We start from the raw sequence: 17,820 nt of genomic DNA, 5'->3' as shown, positions 1-17,820 counted from the left end.
CCTATTTTAATTACCATGTGACCTCCAAATAGGGCGCCCTGAGCTTCACTAGGGTAAAGTGTTTCAGAAAACTCGGAAACCCACGGAAGACCAGACACCGATTAGTCAACAGGTGTGGTACAGACTGACGGGTCTGTCCACAGAAACTCGTTTCCACTGCTAAAGACCGAATTTCAGATCTAGCCTGTGGCACAAAGCACACTTATTCAAGGATCTCACTTGGTGCTGGCATGTATTTTATTTCCAAGCATTTTCGTTCACTTTTTAAAACAAAGAAAAACTGTACTGCATTTGGTCGGGATTACCTACATGTATGTTTTTCAAATTGAGGGCTGCAATTTCATAATGTGTAGATTGTGACATCAACTCGGTAAATGGCAAGTGAATTTTTTAAAAAAGTGAAATAGAAAAAAAACTCCCAGAACACAATGAGAAGTATTACGCAGTGTTATCTTTTATCTGTTATGCCTGTGGGTGACTGGGGTTCTCCCACAAACTGTGTTTCTTACTGCAGAAACAAGTCAGGAAGCATGGATCAACCTCACACAGGGACAGCGCTTTTTCAAATACTGTTGTTAATATATAAATAAAGACATATTTATGTAAATGTATAAAGGTATGTGGCTGTCTGTGGGACTTCAACAGTCCAGCTTCACAACTCACTACCTCTGTGGGCTCGGGCAGATCCCTTGCCTTCTGTGCCTGTAATTCTGTGTCATGGGGATACCAACAGTACCTATCTGACAAGGTTGTTGGAAGGAACAGATGAGTTATGTAAATAAAATATTTACAAGAGCCCCTGGCACGCAGGAAGCACTCTCTACTAGTCTAGTCATCGCAGCGCTACTACACAGGTTATCGGATGTCCGGATAATCCTAACAGTGGTACTTCAATTTAAAACACAACAAAAACTTCTCAGGGGAGAAATGTCAAAGCTAGTGTGCTTATTTTTAGGTCAAAAAGAGGTGAATTAACGTTGCCTGAAAATTTCTGAATATCCTTGATAACGGATGACACCAAGGGCAGTACTTGCTAAAGATTCCCTCAATTAGCAATAATCGCGCCTCGGATAAACCTCAAAGATTCCCTCAGAAGTGTACCTGTCTTCGGAAGATGGGAGCTTGTATTCTGAGGGACCTGGAGATCCAGCCAGAAGTAGTTGCCAGAGGCTCAAATTGTCTTTGAAACTGCATTCTTCCTTAAAAATCATCTGAATCAGGGTGCCTGGGTGGCTCAGTGGGTTAAAGCCTCTGCCTTCGACTCAGGTCATGATCTCAGGGTCCTGGGATCAAGCCGCGCATCTGCTTCCTCCCCTGTCTCTGCCTGCCTCTTTGCCTACTTGTGATCTCTGTCTCTGTCAAATAAATAAATACAATCTTTTTAAAAAATCATCTGAATCTTTCATTCTACTACCAAAAAGTTTTGTTTCAACAGAATGCTTTAAAATACTGGCTTTAAATATGTTTCTTATCTATCTTGCTAGTTAATGAGTGAGCTTCTGTCCTACTGAATCCAGTAAGTTTGGAGAACCCAATACTAAAGAGCTTCCACTGCTCGTCAGCACCCAAGAAATTCCTGCGTTGGTGCCACAGCACTGTCAGATGCTCACACACACACCAAACACAGACAGCAAGGCGTCACTCCCTCCGGAAATGACCGGGATACGGCTGGTACAGGAACCATGTTCGGGCCACTGAGGGTGCGCACAGACGGACCGAAAGCTGGGGAGGCCCGATCACAGGCAGCATACAGGTGGCCTGTCCCACCCTCTTCTGGGAAAGGCTCATGCAGGAGAGTGGTTTCAGGGAAGGGCACATTATTTTACAACAGCTGTAACTTTCACTTAGATGAAGTTTCAACTTCTAGTTCCCACACTGCTGTTCAACTCATCTCCAAATTTTCCCCATGTGTGGTGAACGCTTTGCCCTCTAGTGGGTGGGTGCTAAACCTTGAGATAACATGTGCAGACTGGGAAAGCCACCCCATCTCTACGGGAACAGTCACCTAAGCTGGGTTTTTTCAATCATCACTTCTCTTGCCACTAATACTAAAAAATCAGCCCCGAGGGCGCCTAACTGGCTCTGCCTGTAGAGCATGCAATTCTTGATCTTGGGGTCATGAGTTCAAGTCCCACGTTCAAGGATAGAGATTACTTAAAAAAATAATAATAATCTTTTTTATTTTTTAAGATTTTATTTACTTATTTGATAGAGAGAGAGATCACAAGTAGGCAGAAAGGCAGGCAGAGAGAGAGGAGGAAGCAGGCTCCTTGCTGAGCAGACACCCCGATTCAGGGCTCTATCCCAGGACCCGGAGATCATGACCTGAGCTGAAGGCAGAGGCTTTAACCCCTGAGCCACCCAGGCGCCCCTAAATAAAAAATCTTAAGAACAAAAAAATTCAACCCTGAGTTAAAAATTCTGGTCAGCAACTATCCCTGGCCAAGTGAACTTTCTTTTTTTTTTTTTTAAGATTTTTATTTATTTATTTGACAGAGAGAAATCACAAGTAGGCAGAGAGGCAGGCAGAGAGAGAGGGAAGCAGGCTCCCCGCTGAGCAGAGAGCCCGATGCGGGCCTCGATCCCAGGACCCCGAGATCATGACCTGAGCCGAAGGCAGCGGCTTAACCCACTGAGCCACCCAGGCGCCCCCAAGTGAACTTTCAAAGACACTTCCCATTTCACTACAAACTGGCTGAAAAAGGATAAACAGTGGTGCCTGAGTGGCTCAGTCCGTTAAACGTCCGACTCTTGATTTCAGCTCAGGCTATGACCTCAGAGTCTTGAGACTGAGCCCCGCACCCGCTCAGGCTGCTGAGGGGGTGGCTGGCGCCTGCTTAAGTTTCTCTCCCTCCCTCACCCCCTCAATGAAAACCATTAAAAGGATAAACAACAGTCCTACCTCAACACTCTGATTTACAGCTTTTACGCTCTGGTTTTGTTTTGAATACATTCTAACGATTTATTCACCTTCCGGAAGCTACCAAGAGAAATCAGAATCATCTTCCTGTAGGCGAAATGTTCCCTGCACGGACAATGGCCTGGATTTCTGGGGTTACTGACAGCGCAATGCCTCCTCCCACAGGTCTGCAACCCCCCTACATGCGCATGCTCCGATGCTGTGCTGGAGAAAAAGCAGCTTGTCGAGAAAGTCCTCAGTAGCTACTACAACATCCAGTACTTCTATTTCCCATTTATACATATTGGGGGAAAGCTTGGAGGGCGCCAGGGTGGCTCAGTTGGTTGAGCGGCTGCCTTTAGCCTCAGGTCATGATCCTAGAGTCCAGGGATCCAGTCCCACATCCGGCGCCCTGCTCAGCGGGGGGGGGGGGGGGGGGGGGGGGTCTGCTTCTCCCTCTGACCTTCTCCCTCTCATGCTGCTCGCTCTCATTCTCTCAAATAAAATCTTTAAAAAAAAAAAAAAAAGGAAGAAAGAAAAGGTATGGTAAGGATACATAATACACAACTATGTGTATTTAAAACCAGGGATTTGAGTCAATCAAATGTAAAATTAAATTCAGTCTGTCAATTACTGGAGTACATCTTCTAAGCTCATGAAAACATGCCATTTGATAATAACCTTAATAATAATAACAGGTATGTTTGGTTTGGGTTTTTTTTGTTTGTTTGTTTTTGGAGGCAGGTGAGTGAGGGCTTTTTTTTCCCTTTTAAATCATGCTCCCTACCCCGACTCAAAACAATCTCCATATCCATAACAAAGGGGAAAATGTGGCAAACTCAAAACACCAGTTTCCCCTAAGAGGATTCTGAAACAGATTTAAACTCCTTGCATCTTCACTTAAAAAAAAAAAAAAAAATTTAACTGCTTGGGGTCCAGATATTTCTAGTTGCAAAAATTTGTAGTGAATTTCTCTCAGAAGGTGCACAACTAATGGTTTTTGTAGTCACCATAAAACTAGTCATTTTTTACGTTATTATTTAAGGGCAGAAGAAACATAAAAGAGCCTCTCTTGAACCTCTACAATAATTAAGACCCACACAGAAACACGAAAAAAGGGGGCACGTGGATGGCTCCGAGGATTAAGCATCGATCCGGTTCTTGGTTTTGGCTCAAGTCATGATCTAAGGTGAGATGGAGCCCAACGTCAGGCTCCGTGCTGAGCACTAAAGCCTCCTTATGATTCTTTCTCTCTCTCCCTCTGCCCGCTCCCCTCTGCAAGTTCTCTCTCAAATATATAAATCTTTAAAAAAAAAAAAAAAAGGACACTTCACAAACAACTCAATTTTCTAAAATAAAACTTACACGTCAACACTTTGCAAAGAAACCAACTTGTGCAAGGTGTAAGTGCAATGAGCTATAGAAAGAAGCACATTTTAGGATCAATCTTTTGTCAGACCTCACACACTATGTATGTGTTCACTTAGTCTATACTAACACCTTCAATAAAACAAAACCCTCTCCTCCACATTTTGGGGGGAAAAAATCCTCTTTTTAATGTGAAACTGTAGTTCCATTCACCGCTGCCAAGGGAGTCATCTGAATGTGTTTTGAAATTACTTTTCACTACAACTATTAAGGGAATCTTCTGTCCGAGTTACAAGCACACACACACACCTTTAATGTATCTACCAAAAAAAAGCACTGTAGATGTTTACCTTACACTACATCAAGACGTTCAAAAGTAAATTTTTGTGTAACATGGCTTGTTGGTTAGTCTGAATTCTTTAACCATAGACATTTCCCAATAATCGACCTATCAAAAGAAAATTTCTACAGCACAGTTAAAATCTCAAAGTTAACAGAACTCCAGATTGGTTTGGTTTGTTGAAATTCCATTAAGTTTTATTGCAGACCCACCGTCGAGCGCACCGGGCTGTGCCCAGAGCTGGACTTGCAGTTGAGCTTCTGGGGAGGGGATGGGCTCCTGGTCCTGGGGGGGGGGGGGGCGGTACTCAAGAACCTAAGGGGGCAGTACTCAAGAACCTAAAGCGGACCAAATCACCATGACTCCAATACCACCCCCCCCCCCGGGGACAGGCTCTGGTCACCAGACCCCCAGCAAATCCTGAATACAGGGGAAGGAGCGTGAGGACATAAAGGCAACATGAAGCTCAGACTAGAACCAAAACTGAAGGTGCGAGTACAGAGCATTTGGAAGAAAGAACTGGCAAGGCTGCGTAGCACACGGAACATGGACACGAGAGGAACATGCTGAAGTCTCAGATACGATGCCAGCAAGAGAGAAGTTGGACTCTGCTCACGGAGCCAGAGAGGGGAGTCTGGGCAAGTGGAGATGGAAGGCAGGGCAGGGGGACAGAAAGCCTGGAGGACAGTCAGGAGGAGGAGGGTGTGGTGCTCAGCAGGAGGCCAGTGAGCCAACAGGGGCTGCATAGCTGCTTAGCAGAACAAAACTGCAAAGCCCCAGGGCAGAATTGACTAGAACAGAGAACCAAGTCAAAGAGCGATCTCCTGAATCTCCATCAGGAGAAGAAAAGATCAAACAAAGAGAGCAGAGAGCAGTCTCTGCAGGAGCTACTGTCAAGAGATCTTTGAGAAGAAAAAGGGTGACCCAGCCCAGAACTTTGGGAATCACAGCAAGCTGCAGCCCCCTCCTTAAAGAGGCCGAACTGCTCTAGAAAAGACAACCCCAAACTCATCTGCTGTCTCCTGGATACACCGTTCACACTCTGGAAACCACGGAGCCGGAAATGCAGGAGAACGTATGTCACACACCAGGAAAGAATCTCGGAGAACAGAGACATGAAGTCTGATTTTCAGTGGACTGAAATGCTTTTCCAGTCCAGACAGTTAGGAGTTTAAAAAAAATTTTTTTTTGAAATATCTTTGTAGTTCATGTCATAAACAGTGTTTTCCAGGTTTTTTTTTTTTTTAAAGATTTTATTTTATTTATTTGAGAGAGAGAGAGACAGTGAGAGAGAGCACGAGCGAGGAGAAGGTCAGAGAACGAAACAGACTCCCCATGGAGCTGGGAGCCTGATGTGGGACTCGATCCTGGGACTCCAGGATCACGCCCTAAGCCGGAGGCAGTCGTCCAACCAACTGCGCCACCCAGGCGTCCCAGTTTTCCAGGTTTTAAAGTAGGTTTAATACACCACCACCAAGAAAATGTAAGTGATATACTTTGACTTTGCTGGAGGTCTTCAGCAGTGATTATAGATCCTAAAGCATGCACTTTACAAATCTGTTTCGGCTACTTTCCGGAACAGCATTTAGGATTCAGACGTGGAATGGAGCGAAGCAGAAATCGTTTCTAGACAACTACACGTCTGACCATATTCATTAAGATCCTGGTCTCTATGTCACTTCCCACATTGATCCAAAGAACACAAGCACGTCCAGACTCAATCAGTGCTTCACCAAAGATAGAACAAAAATGAACGCGTCGATTTACTAGTACTGCTTGCCACTGCAAGGCGCGTTATTTTTCATGCTATGATTCTAAACTCAGTATGTGTTCTACAAAACAAAACGCGTTCTTTACTCTGGTAGTAAGGTTCGCTTCCCTCAAAGGCTACATTAAATGAAGAGTGTACCTCGTTACAGACCCACACGCCCTAGCTGACGTATGTCCCCTGGAAGATCCAGATCTCCTGTAATGGCAACATACACCAACATATTAAAGGTCCCTCAAGATGCAACCCAGCATTTCCTAAATGTATTTATTCACCCATCTCCCACCCTCATACCTGACAGGTCACAGAACATATTGGACAGATTCGGGTCTCAACAAACAAATGAAAATACTGGAAATGCAGGAACACGTGCAGCAGTCAATGTACAGTAAAGCTGAGCACGTTTGTATAAAAACAGTGACTGAAAAAGGAACGAACAAAAAAACAAAAGTGAAGGACGCTTCGCCATCTGAGCGGGACTCTCTGCAGGATACGCCTCACCAGACTCGCCCCAGAGCTCGACTGCAGACACTACACAACAACCCACACGCGGCTCCGTCCCCGACACACGGAACACATGCGAGGGTACAATGGAAGGGAGCACTCGGGGCAAACTGCCCCACAGGCTGACGATCTTCACCATCGCCGGGCCCTCCCCGGCTTTGTGTTTTGGGGTCCTCGCATTGGTAGTCTTTCTTCACCACAGCGAACAGGAGACCCCGCCTGGGGGAGTCCCCGGGCACTGGGTGTTGGCGGCTCCCGCCGGCCAGGAACAGAGACAAGGCTTCTGTCCAAGGTGAGGCATTGCCAACAAGCAGGAAGCGAGGGGGAGCGGCTCCAAGGTCACGGCGTGGGTTCGGCCCCCTCTCTGGCTCATACTAAGTGCTGAGCAAATAGTGCTATTATTACACGTTCAGACGGACCTGCAAGGAAATTTTTCATGGATTTTAAGTCTTTAACACAGTGGAAGTCAGAAGAATCCACTCTGGGACTTTCCCTTCTCTATCCTCCTGCGAGCCAAACGCCCCCCAGTGTGGCCAGAGCAGGCCTCCTTCCATCCGGCAGGGAGGGAGGTCTGAGCCCCGGCCTTTCCCTCGCGTCCTGACTTTGGGCGGCTCCTCGGTCACACATAACTATCTCAGTTAGTATACTTCTGTGCACCTCTGCTCTCATCAGTCCAACGGCATTCCTCATTTGTCATTTAGAACACATTTCTTAAGTCGATGGTAACATTTCAATTTTCCAAGCTACAGCACAAGGTGTGCCAAAAAAAATTTTCTTCCAATTTTTAGCAAATGTATAGGAAGCACAACAATAGGTTTACAGTCAATCTAGAAACGCACCTACTCACACTAGGAGTTACGAAGTAAGCAAACAACGGCAAGACGTTCACAGTATCACTAAGAAAAGGAAGCTTCTACACTCAAGACGATCGGGCAGTATGGAATTCGGTGTTATAATAAAATATCAAAACATCAAGGAGTTTCATGAGATGGTTTAACATTAAGATGGTTTCATGGAGAGCATGAGGGGACCTGTCGGAATGAAACGCGGGGGAGAGAAGGGGAAGATCAGGCGGCCCTGTCCTCACATATGGGGCACCAGCACGCGCGACAGGGACCCAGCATGCAGGACAGGGTCGGCTTGCAAAGCCACGCCCAGGCCACATGGGCAGGACACCAAGCAGAAACACCTCACTGGCAAGGAGTCCCAGCAGCTATACTGGCCTTTTTGGGGGCTATTTTGACCAATTACTCCATTGTATTACAGATATATGTGCACTGGAGAAAACTGGAGGAAGAAACAAAAATAAGACTAAACTAAAAATAACTTCTAAATCCACAGCCTGGAGATAATCACTATTCATTTTTTGGTTTAGGCCCTCCACCCCCCCCCCTTTTTTTAATGTATATACTCACATACCAACAACCTAAAATTTTAGACATTACATATATTGTTTTATAGCAGGTTTCGGTCATTTAATATTCTCTGAATAGTCATTAAATACAGAATTGCAGAAATGCAAAGTTATCTAAAAATGATGATGTAATCATCCTGAATAGCAAAAAACTGAAAACACATGCTCAAAGAGGGTGTTAAATATGTTTTCTCATGACAAAGTATTAATCTACTAATCAGTTTCTCTCCTAAACTTCAGAAGTAGATTAGCTATTTCAAAGGGCACACAGATTTTCTGTGTGTGTGTCACATATTTCTCTTGCAAAAGTCATACTAAATTACTTTTTCTAACGTGTGAGTGGGCTCATTCCTCCATGCCCTCACCAGAAGTGGTTTATTTTTTAATCTAGGCCAAAATTTTTAAGACCAGTATCTCACTAACCGGCATTTCTAGGAGTACTGCAGGTGAAGCCGAAACTTTCCTCACGTTTCCTGCACCTTCTTTTAACCTTTTGGTTTACAAGCCCTCTTTTTATAATAAGGAAAGTTAAATTGCTTCTAGGTCACAATATTTCTCTCCGTTAGCCACTTGTCCTTATTCTCTTTATGGCTTTTTAGCATACAGAAGCTTAATAATTCTGATTTTTTCCCTTTAAATAGTTCCCACTTTTGGTGTCGTGCTGGGAGAGGCTTTCACCATCCTAAGATCATTTGTACTATCTTTTGTTTCTTAAAAACTTAATAAAAAAAGGGGGGGGGGTATTAAAAACCACAGAAGCTCACCACCCTAAAATTATAACCTTTTCGTACTATTTTTTTTAAAAGATTTTATTTATTTATTTGACACAGAGAGAAAGTGAGATCACAAGTTGGCAGAGAGGCAGGCAGAGGGGGGGGGGTAGCAGGCTCCCCGCTGAGCAGAGAGCCTGATGTGGGGCTCGATCCCAGGACCCTGAGACCAGGGCCTGAGGCAGAGGCTTAACCCACTGAGCCACCCAGGCGCCCCCTTTTTGTACTATTTTAAATGTTTTCATTCACAGATTTTAAATGGCTGCACACGGGGTGCCTGGGTGGCTCAGTGGGTTAAAACCTCTGCTTTCAGCTCAGGTCATGATCCCGGGGTTGGGGATCAAGCCCCACACCGGGCTTTCTGCTCAGCAGGGAGCCCGCTTCCCCCCTCCAGCCCCCCTCTCTGCCTGCCTCTCTGCCTACTTGTGATCTCTGTCAAATAAATAAATAAAATCTTAAAAAACAAATAAATGGCTGCACACATTTCATACAACCTGTTTTCCAAAATATTTTCTCACACAGGCCTTTTTAAAAATTGCAATTTGTTCGATCTGAATAGTCTTAAAACGGTTTTACAAATTCTGGCAAGGCCAATGAATCACATCACACCCAATTCAACGACAGTTCAAAGTTCCAGAACCGTTTATTTCTATGCCACCAGTGTCCAAGTACTCTCCTTCAGTGACCACCACTTACTAAAAGACCAAGAAGAGTCACTTCAAGCTTTGTGGTCAAAAGAGTTTTGCATAATCGATGTCATAATGACCAATCATCAGTTATCGATGGTTAAAGCACTTTCATTCTGATCTCTTCTCCTCTTCGCACTTTCATATAAAACACTTCGGAAGCCTCTGGTTGTAGCTGGAGCTCTGGAGGCCCTCCGTCCTGTTATAGAATCACTACTTACTAGGCCTGACCTTAACCACTCAAAGCATCACCTTTTCCAGCGACAGGCTGCAAGGGAGCGCAGACAAGGGTACTTACACTTCCAGAAGCTCCGTAAAGATTCCAGGTGGGTGTCTGTTCCTGAACACAGTAGGAGTTAAATCAATGTTGACTCAGCCAGGCAGGCGCTAGGCACAGAGGACAGATGTCTCTCTCACATTCCCAGCCCTAACGGAGGTCCATCGAGTGGGAGAAGCCACCAAGTCCCGTCACAGGGTAAAGTGCTAGGACACCGACCCAGGCAGGGCCTCATGGGGCCCCAGGCAGGGCTCCTAGACCAGGATGGGATGGGACAGGAGGTCAGGGCCTACGTGGAGCCTTTCTGAAGGAGGAGTGTGCCCGGTGACAGAAGGGGATGCGGTACGCTAGACAGAGCAGAAGCCGGAGCGGAAGCAGAAGAAAGATCTGCGCGGGGAACCACGTCAGGGATGCCGGGAGCGGAAGCCAGTGAGGGGACTCTGCTTACTTGATCCAGGTTTCCCAAAGGAAAAAAATTTAAATGACTATCAAACCCAGGCTTCACAAGTCGGCTTTTCAAACATGAGTAAGATCGTGCTTTTAGAAGAGGACAGTTTTTCAAAGGCTATTAAAAGCAATGATATTCCCACGGAATCCACACACTCTGAAGGCCTAAAGAAATCTTAAAATAGTATCAATTAAAAACCTTGTTATTTTACAAATGAGGAAATACAGGCCCAACAAAGTTAAGTTCGAATTAGACCCCAGGTCTTCTCTAACCAGGCAAAATGTCCTATGCAAAATGTCCCAAGCAAAAATAAATGAATAACTAACATATATATGGCTGGAAAATATCTGTATGAATAAAAATTAGCATCATTAAGTATCATAATTCTGATTATAGCACGCATTATTAAATGCATGTGTTATAAACAGGAAGCTGAAAGGCCTTAGAAACAGAATATAGTTAAGGGTTTTACTCAAATTTGATTTTTCATTTAATGTTTACTCCTCTGTTCTGAAAAGCAAACAACACACTTTTCACTGAAAAACTATCAGGTCTCGAAAAAAAGGGCAAAGTGAACCTAGAATTGGCCCTTAAAAATGGTACACTCTTTTCTCTAGGTATATCTAAAAGACAAAGTTCAAAACAAGCCCATGGTTCCCCAAAGCCATCCTGTTCCAGACTGACTTAGCTGCTGAAGACCGAAGGCCCATGGCCTTGGGAACGCTCTAGGGCCGAAATAGCCAGGAAGAAAAACACAAACACATAACTAAGTTTTGGGGGCCCTCATTTTTAATATGAAGAATGGCAAGTAACAACTCCTCGATTTAAAGTACATTCATGGGGCGCCTGGGTGGCTCAGTGGGTTAAAGCCTCTGCCTTTGGCTCAGGTCATGATCCTAGGGTCCTGGGATCGAGCCGCACATCAGGCTCTCTGCTCAGCAGGGAGCCTGCTTCCCCCTTTCTCTCTGCCTGCTGCTCTGCCTACCTGTGATCTCTGTCAAATAAATAAAATCTTTTTAAAAAATAAATAAAGTACATTCATTTTGGGGCACCCAGCTGGCTCAGTTGGAGGACACATGCCTCTTGATCTCAGGGTTGTGGATTCTAGCCCCACGATGGGTACAGAGATTACTTAGAGAAATAAAAATCCTGAAAAAAAAAAATAAATAAAGTACATTCATTTTAATTTTCCATCCTGAAAGAAAGGCACACTAAGCCTGCTGGGTATATTGGGAGTGAATTTCTGAACAAAGGCCCTCAAGGACCCAAGAATGGTCTCTCCAGCGAGAGGCCACATCCCACTCCGGCCTCACCAGTGGGTGTGCACCGGCTCCAGACAGGGAAGAACCTCAGCTACCAAGAGATTTTATTTCAAAAGCAAGGCTGCAATGCTTAACCCGGGGGAAAATACTTCAACCTTCTGCGAAAACCAAACCAAAACAAAACAAAAGCTGCACCTTAAAATGAGTTCTGAAGGAAAACAAGATAATTCACGTTTTGCCACTTGTTTTCTTACCACTTTCCTGGATTTCCATAGCTAAAAAAAACCTGAGCATTTTTTTGTTTTGTTGTATTCCATCCTGGGGTTTTTAACAGCAATTATAACAAAACCTGCATTTCTTACCAGTATTAAGTGTTTTCTGCAGCCCACGTCAGGGGCAGTCAAACACTGGGGGAATTATTCCAGATTTAGTCATTTAAAAAAAACAACTTGAGGTACCAAGTTCTATGCTACTTCCGGGATGCAAAAATAAGGCATATCCCCTACCTTCAAGGAATTCAGAGTCTGAAATGTATAAAGGCTGTAATGACAACAGTAAGTTAATTACCCCCAGAAGACAATATTCAGCAAGAGGCAAAGGAATTCTAGGGCCTGTCATATCAAAGCAAGGGGCAGAATCAGCCCAGCCATTCATGTGTCCCTTAGGCCTCTTGATGTGCCTCCCAGACATGAGGACTGGGAGACATGGCTGTGAAGACTTGAGCATGGAGCTGCAGGAGGAGGGTACTGTAAGTTAAAACCCTAGTGTATCTACAGTGTTTTGAAACTTTCCTTTTTGGCAAAAACGTTTTTTAAAAAATGGTGCCAACGAGGAAAAAAAAAAGTTTAACATTTTCAAAGAGTAATCCAGCCAGCCCTCTCAAACTTAATGAGCAGTCTCCTGAAACCTCCAAAAATGGGCATAGTAGGGTTAAAGCTGGCATGTTTTGTTATTGGAAATGCCACGGGACTACTGGACTTACCATAGAAAGCAACAAACAGCACTTCAAAGTAAAAAGAAAAAAAAAAATCTAGTATTCAAGAACCCTTCCTGAACAAAGAAAGTCCTAATTTCTTTTAAAACAAAACAACTAGTTTTGCTTTTCAAACAATTTTTTCTTATCTTGCTACACAAGCCATGAACTCCCCAGGATTTCAGAAAATCAGGTAAACAAGGCGGCCACAAAATGAAGTGTTAAAACTGCTGCGGAGTGTTAGGATAGGGTTAGGTCCTAGGAACTCTGGGCTCAAAGTAAAAGTGCATTTAGTTCCCCTCTGTCACTCTGATAAGCGCGTTTCAAAAGCTGCGTGACCACTGACTCCGCTCCCAACTTTGTCTTACATGCCACTTCAAGGAAGGGCAATTACACACGGCAAATAAATAACTTGAGTAAGTTAACTGCAATTCCGTATTTGCACACTTAGCACTAACCCCAGCTACGAACTAAAAGCAACACCAGTGATCCAATCGGAAAAGAGAATCCTGTTTTTGGCAAAGAGCTCGCTAAAGAGAGAAAACCCTCAACTTTGGGGATCAGTCTCAAGGAATGTTCATAAAGCAGTTCCCTCTCGCTTAACCATTTCGTCCACAGAACCCAGCGCCGCACAGGTGGCGGACGGAGGCTGGCGGCGACCCCGCCCCACGCCGGCCGCCCGCGCCCGGGTTACCTGCGGGGTCAGCGCGCGCTCCCGCCGGGCGCAGGGCCGGGGGCGCGCCGAGGCCCGGCCCCACTCGCGGGCACCGGGGGGCTCCGTCCGGTTCGGCCGCCGCACTCGCATGCCTGCGCGCCCCCCGGTCCGCTCCCCTGAGAGAACGGGGCAAAGGGGCGACTGTTACCCAATAATAGCGACCTGCACAGTCGCAACAATGCAGGCGGGACCCCGAGAGCCGCGGGCGGGGAACCGGAAAGCAGAGCCCGGCTCCGCGGCTTCTCCTGCGCGCGAACCCAGTACTTTCTTGAGAGCACGAGTCGGGGGGAGGGGGGCAACGCACTGGGGACGAGCGGTCCCCAGGGGCTGGGGGAGAAAGGGCACCAGCCAGGGCGCCCCGAGGGGTCGCCGCACAGGAGGGGCCGAGACGCGCACGCCCGGGCTGCCCCGGGCCGCTCGCCCGCCCGCCGGGTCCCGAAGCCCCGGCCCGGTGGCGGCCGGACGAGAGGCCGGCGCCACCAGGCCGCCGCCGCCTCGGGCGCGATGAATCGGGCTTTTTTTTCTCCCCCGCCCCAGTGCGTAGTCCAGGCCTGGCCGCTCCGAGCCCGCGTCCGGGGCCGCGGCCCAGCCAGGCCCGAGCCGGCCGGGGTGACTCAGGGCCGGGCCCCGCTCGCTCCCCTCCCTACCCAGCGTCCTCCGCCCACGAGTCCCCCGGCCCGGCCGCCATTCCGCCCCGCTGCGGCTCGCCTCGGCGGCTCAGGCCTCGCCGGGCGCCTGGGCTCGGCCGCCGCGGCCCCAGTCACTGCGACACCGCGGCTCCGACCCGGGCCTGCGCCGCCGCCGCCGCCGCCTGCCCTCGGCCCCCGCGCCGCCGCCACTCACCCGCATTTCCCTGGTGCCTAAAGGGCTCTGGCGACGTCTCCACCGGGTCGCTGAGCCCGGGCGCCGGTTAAATCCCCGTCCCGCCAAGGTCTGGCTGCGTCCCTCAGCCGCCGGGGCCGCCCCGCCTGGAGCTGCGTGCGACACGGCTCCCGCCTCCTCCTCCTCCCCTGCCCGCCCGCCGGCCCTCCTCCCGCCGCCGCCGCCGCCGCCTGCACCACGCAACCTCCGCCCTCTCGCCTTTCCTCCTCGGCTCCCCGCCCTCCCGGCCTCACCGGCTCCGGCTACCGTGGGGGAGACGCTGGTGGGGGAGGGCCGGAACGCACCGCCATCGGCGTCCGGGGCGGGGGAGCCGGGAAACCGTCGCCGCCATCTCCCCACAAGCCCGAGGCGCGGGAGGGGCCCGGAACCCCCCCGCCCGGCGCGGCCACGGCCCCGGGGTCGCCCCGCGCACCGGCCGAGCCTCCGCGAGCGGGGCGTGTTTCTACCTGAAAGCCCGCGGCCCCTTCCCCTGGGCGCCCGCGCCAGCCGCGGCCGGGCGCGCCGGGTCCTCCTCCGGGTGTTAGAGCCTCCCTCGCCTTCGGGAGCCTGCGAAGACCCGGCTTCCCGCCACTTCGGACCTAACGAGGAGGGGGTCACCTTTTTAGGTTGGGGGCACCAGCCTCTGGAGAAACTGCCCCAAAACACTCTGAAAGAGAGGGTCTTGCCCCTCCCCCCGTCCCTCTCCGGTGCACGCACACCCCACACACCGGGAGCCAACGTGGAACACGACCCGAGTGCGCCGCGTGGAAAAGCCGCCCGCAGCATCCCCGACGGGGCCGAGGAGCAAGGCCGAGACCGGCCAGCGGCCCCGAAAACCAGGCACAGACTTCCAAGAAAAACGTGTAGTGGGTTCTCGAGCCCCTTTGCACCTGCAGGCCGTAGCAGTCCGCGCCTGGAAGCCTGAGCTTACCGGTCGGTGTGTGTCTCCCTTTAAAACCGTTTCCAAAGGGAAACCCAGCCAGGCTTACCTGGGTCAACTCTTCAACTCTTTTTTGGCAGATAAGGAAGAATCACTTTAGCATTAATCTTCGTAGAGACAAATCAAGAAGACAAGGATTGACATGCGTGGATGGTAGGAGAGGGCTAAAATGTTTTCCCCTGTAACCTCTGGTGGTTAATGACATTCACTTGAAATTAACTGTCACTTGGGTACTTGAAATACTCTCAATACTCATTTCGGCAGCACAAACAGCCACTGGGCTTCCTAGAGTGACAGAGGGTGGGGAAAGCAGGGACTTGCCCGCACTCAGTGAGGGGTTCCCGCTTTTAATACCGTGGCTCCCAGCACACCAGGGGGCTGGCTAATTCCGGGAACAAGGAAGGATTGCCAATGATCCTATCTGGGCAACAGATGTGACCAATGTAACTTCCTGTTTTGCTTCAAACCAAAACAGGACCGAGATTCTAGTAGGCTCTTGGGGTAGAAATCCTAGGCCCAGAGCAGAAAGCTGTCCCCAGAGTCCACAGTTTACCCTGAGTAACCTGGGTTTCCCTTGGAGGAAACATCCCACTGGTGGTATGCGGTTCCTTCGACTGAAATGTGGTCGTTTATAACACCTAAGTGCCTTTAGAAGTATTACATTTCGCCGAAGTGTGTAATCTCAGCCTGTGCAAGGGGTTAACAATTCTTGGTTTATATCCCATACTTATAAATAACCTTGTTGAAAGAACACTTACATACACTTAACAACTTTTTGTGGGCACAGGGTAAGACTGAAGGTAAAAATGGAAGGCTTCTCCCCGTGGATGATGTTTTCCACTATATACGGCTTCGTTTATATCTTCATTTCTTCGCCATTGCTGGAACCTGAGCTTTCCTCCGACAACGGACTGTCTCCTCTTCCCTAACCCGTGTTCTTCAGTGTTACCATTCAATACCGTCTCCTTGTCTGCGACCTCCCGCTGCTAATATACCAGCTGAGCGGGCCAGCTCTCCCTTTACTGTTTGTTTATCCATTCTTTGTTTTTCTTTGATAGAAAGAAGTATTTCATGCCTCTATACTACCCACTCCCTGCCTCAGTCCTGGTTGTTAATTTCCTTCTGTCCTTTACTCTCCACCCATCTGCCCCATCCTTCTCAGCAGCTGGACTATTCCATTGGCTTTCCCGCCACTTCGCAACCAGCCTGCATCTTTCCCACTTCTACTCTGGGCAGGTAACCTAGCCTTAGACCTAATGGAGCAAGGGCATCTCGTCTCTTTCAGCTCCAGAAAAATCCTTCCTCCATCTTTCTCCGCCACCTCAGCAAAACTGATGTCCCTCTCAGAGGACACAAAGTTTGGAGGGATGATTACCTGGATAGAGGTTAGAATCAAAATCCAAAATAGTCTCAGACTAGAATATTAGGGCAAAGCCGGTGAAATAAAATAGAACATAACGAGTCTAAAGCAATATGACGAAGTTCAAAAAGCCCCAGTTTTAGATTTAGGCAGACTCTCATTTATATTCCGACTCAAACTATCTTCTCCTCCAGTTAAGTCAACTGTTAAATGCGGATAAAAATACCTACCTCTTAAGGTTGTTGGGAAGGATAATTCCTTTATTAACCCAGCATAATTCCTAAAACCCTAAGTATTAGTTAGCCTTTCTTTCCTTGTCTTCCATAAAGTGTGTCCCATTTTCCAAGTCCCAGGGGCCTGAAAACTGAAAATTCTGACATGTTTACCTTATACCTCAGAGCCGGTCAGCATCCTAGAGAAATCCTCTGTGTTATTGGGCTCAGTCTATGAGGGCAGACATTTTCATAATCGTACCCATCTTCCAGCGAGGAATCCTAGGACTTAGACAGTAGACACTTTGCTCCAAATCACTGAACGTGGTCAGCGGCATAGCCTGATCCAGTGACCCCCAGGTCCACACTAACGGTAGATTCCCACACCTATATTGTTCCTTTCACCTTCTAAATGGTTTTTCTGGTTCTGATCTCTTGACTGTCCTTCCAGCCTACATGGTGACTGACTACAGAGGGTTCTTTCCCAGCTGATGCCCACCCCCACCATTGTTCATAGGGTTTGGTCCAAGTTCTGACCGAGCACTTATTTAAGGTTTATCATAATCTTGTCCTAACTTACTTTTCCAAGTTTATTTCTAGCCTCCTCCCAAAAGGAAGTCCCAGCTTCACCCAGTCTTGTTGGGCCTCCCATTGGCTCACAAATACCAGTCTTAAATCACTGTTTATGAGAGCTCATTTCCTCCCTTAGCAGAAATAGTTCCCTCTTCCTTTCATACATTTGCAAACCCTGCTTTCTTTTTGAGATCCAGCTCACATCCCCTTCCAGGAAGCCTACACTGCACCTTCTACCTCAGCTTTTCTGATCTCTTCCTAATTGCCAACTTATCACATATGCCTTTAAACTGGATAGTCTGTGCCTTGGGTCATGCCGTAATTCCTAAAGTTCATCAGGCCCCTCAGCATTGTGCCTGAAGAACACTGATCAAATGAAGGAGCACTGTTGTACTGTTGTTTACTGATCAAATGAAGGAGTACTGTGTCACTTGACTGGCCCTAGGAGCT

The 17,820-nt window shown here is 47.9% G+C and overlaps 1 protein-coding gene across 1 annotated transcript in view; it reads right to left on the bottom strand.

Annotated features, from left to right (window-relative positions):
- The window catches only part of CUL1 (cullin 1), a 104,911-nt gene extending 90,498 nt beyond the window's left edge, over positions 1-14,413 (bottom strand). Inside the window, exon 1 of the mRNA XM_044246795.1 lies at positions 14,268-14,413. The gene's annotated coding sequence lies outside the window, so the exon portion shown is untranslated. The remainder of the gene's footprint in view (positions 1-14,267) is intronic.
- Between the last annotated feature and the right edge of the window lie 3,407 nt (positions 14,414-17,820).

The sequence above is a fragment of the Neovison vison genome, chromosome 4 (assembly GCF_020171115.1).
Source record: "Neovison vison isolate M4711 chromosome 4, ASM_NN_V1, whole genome shotgun sequence".
In the NCBI taxonomy this organism is placed as follows: domain Eukaryota; kingdom Metazoa; phylum Chordata; class Mammalia; order Carnivora; family Mustelidae; genus Neogale; species Neogale vison.
The sequence above is the reverse complement of the archived record's forward strand: the minus strand, read 5'-3'. Positions and strand labels throughout refer to the sequence as shown.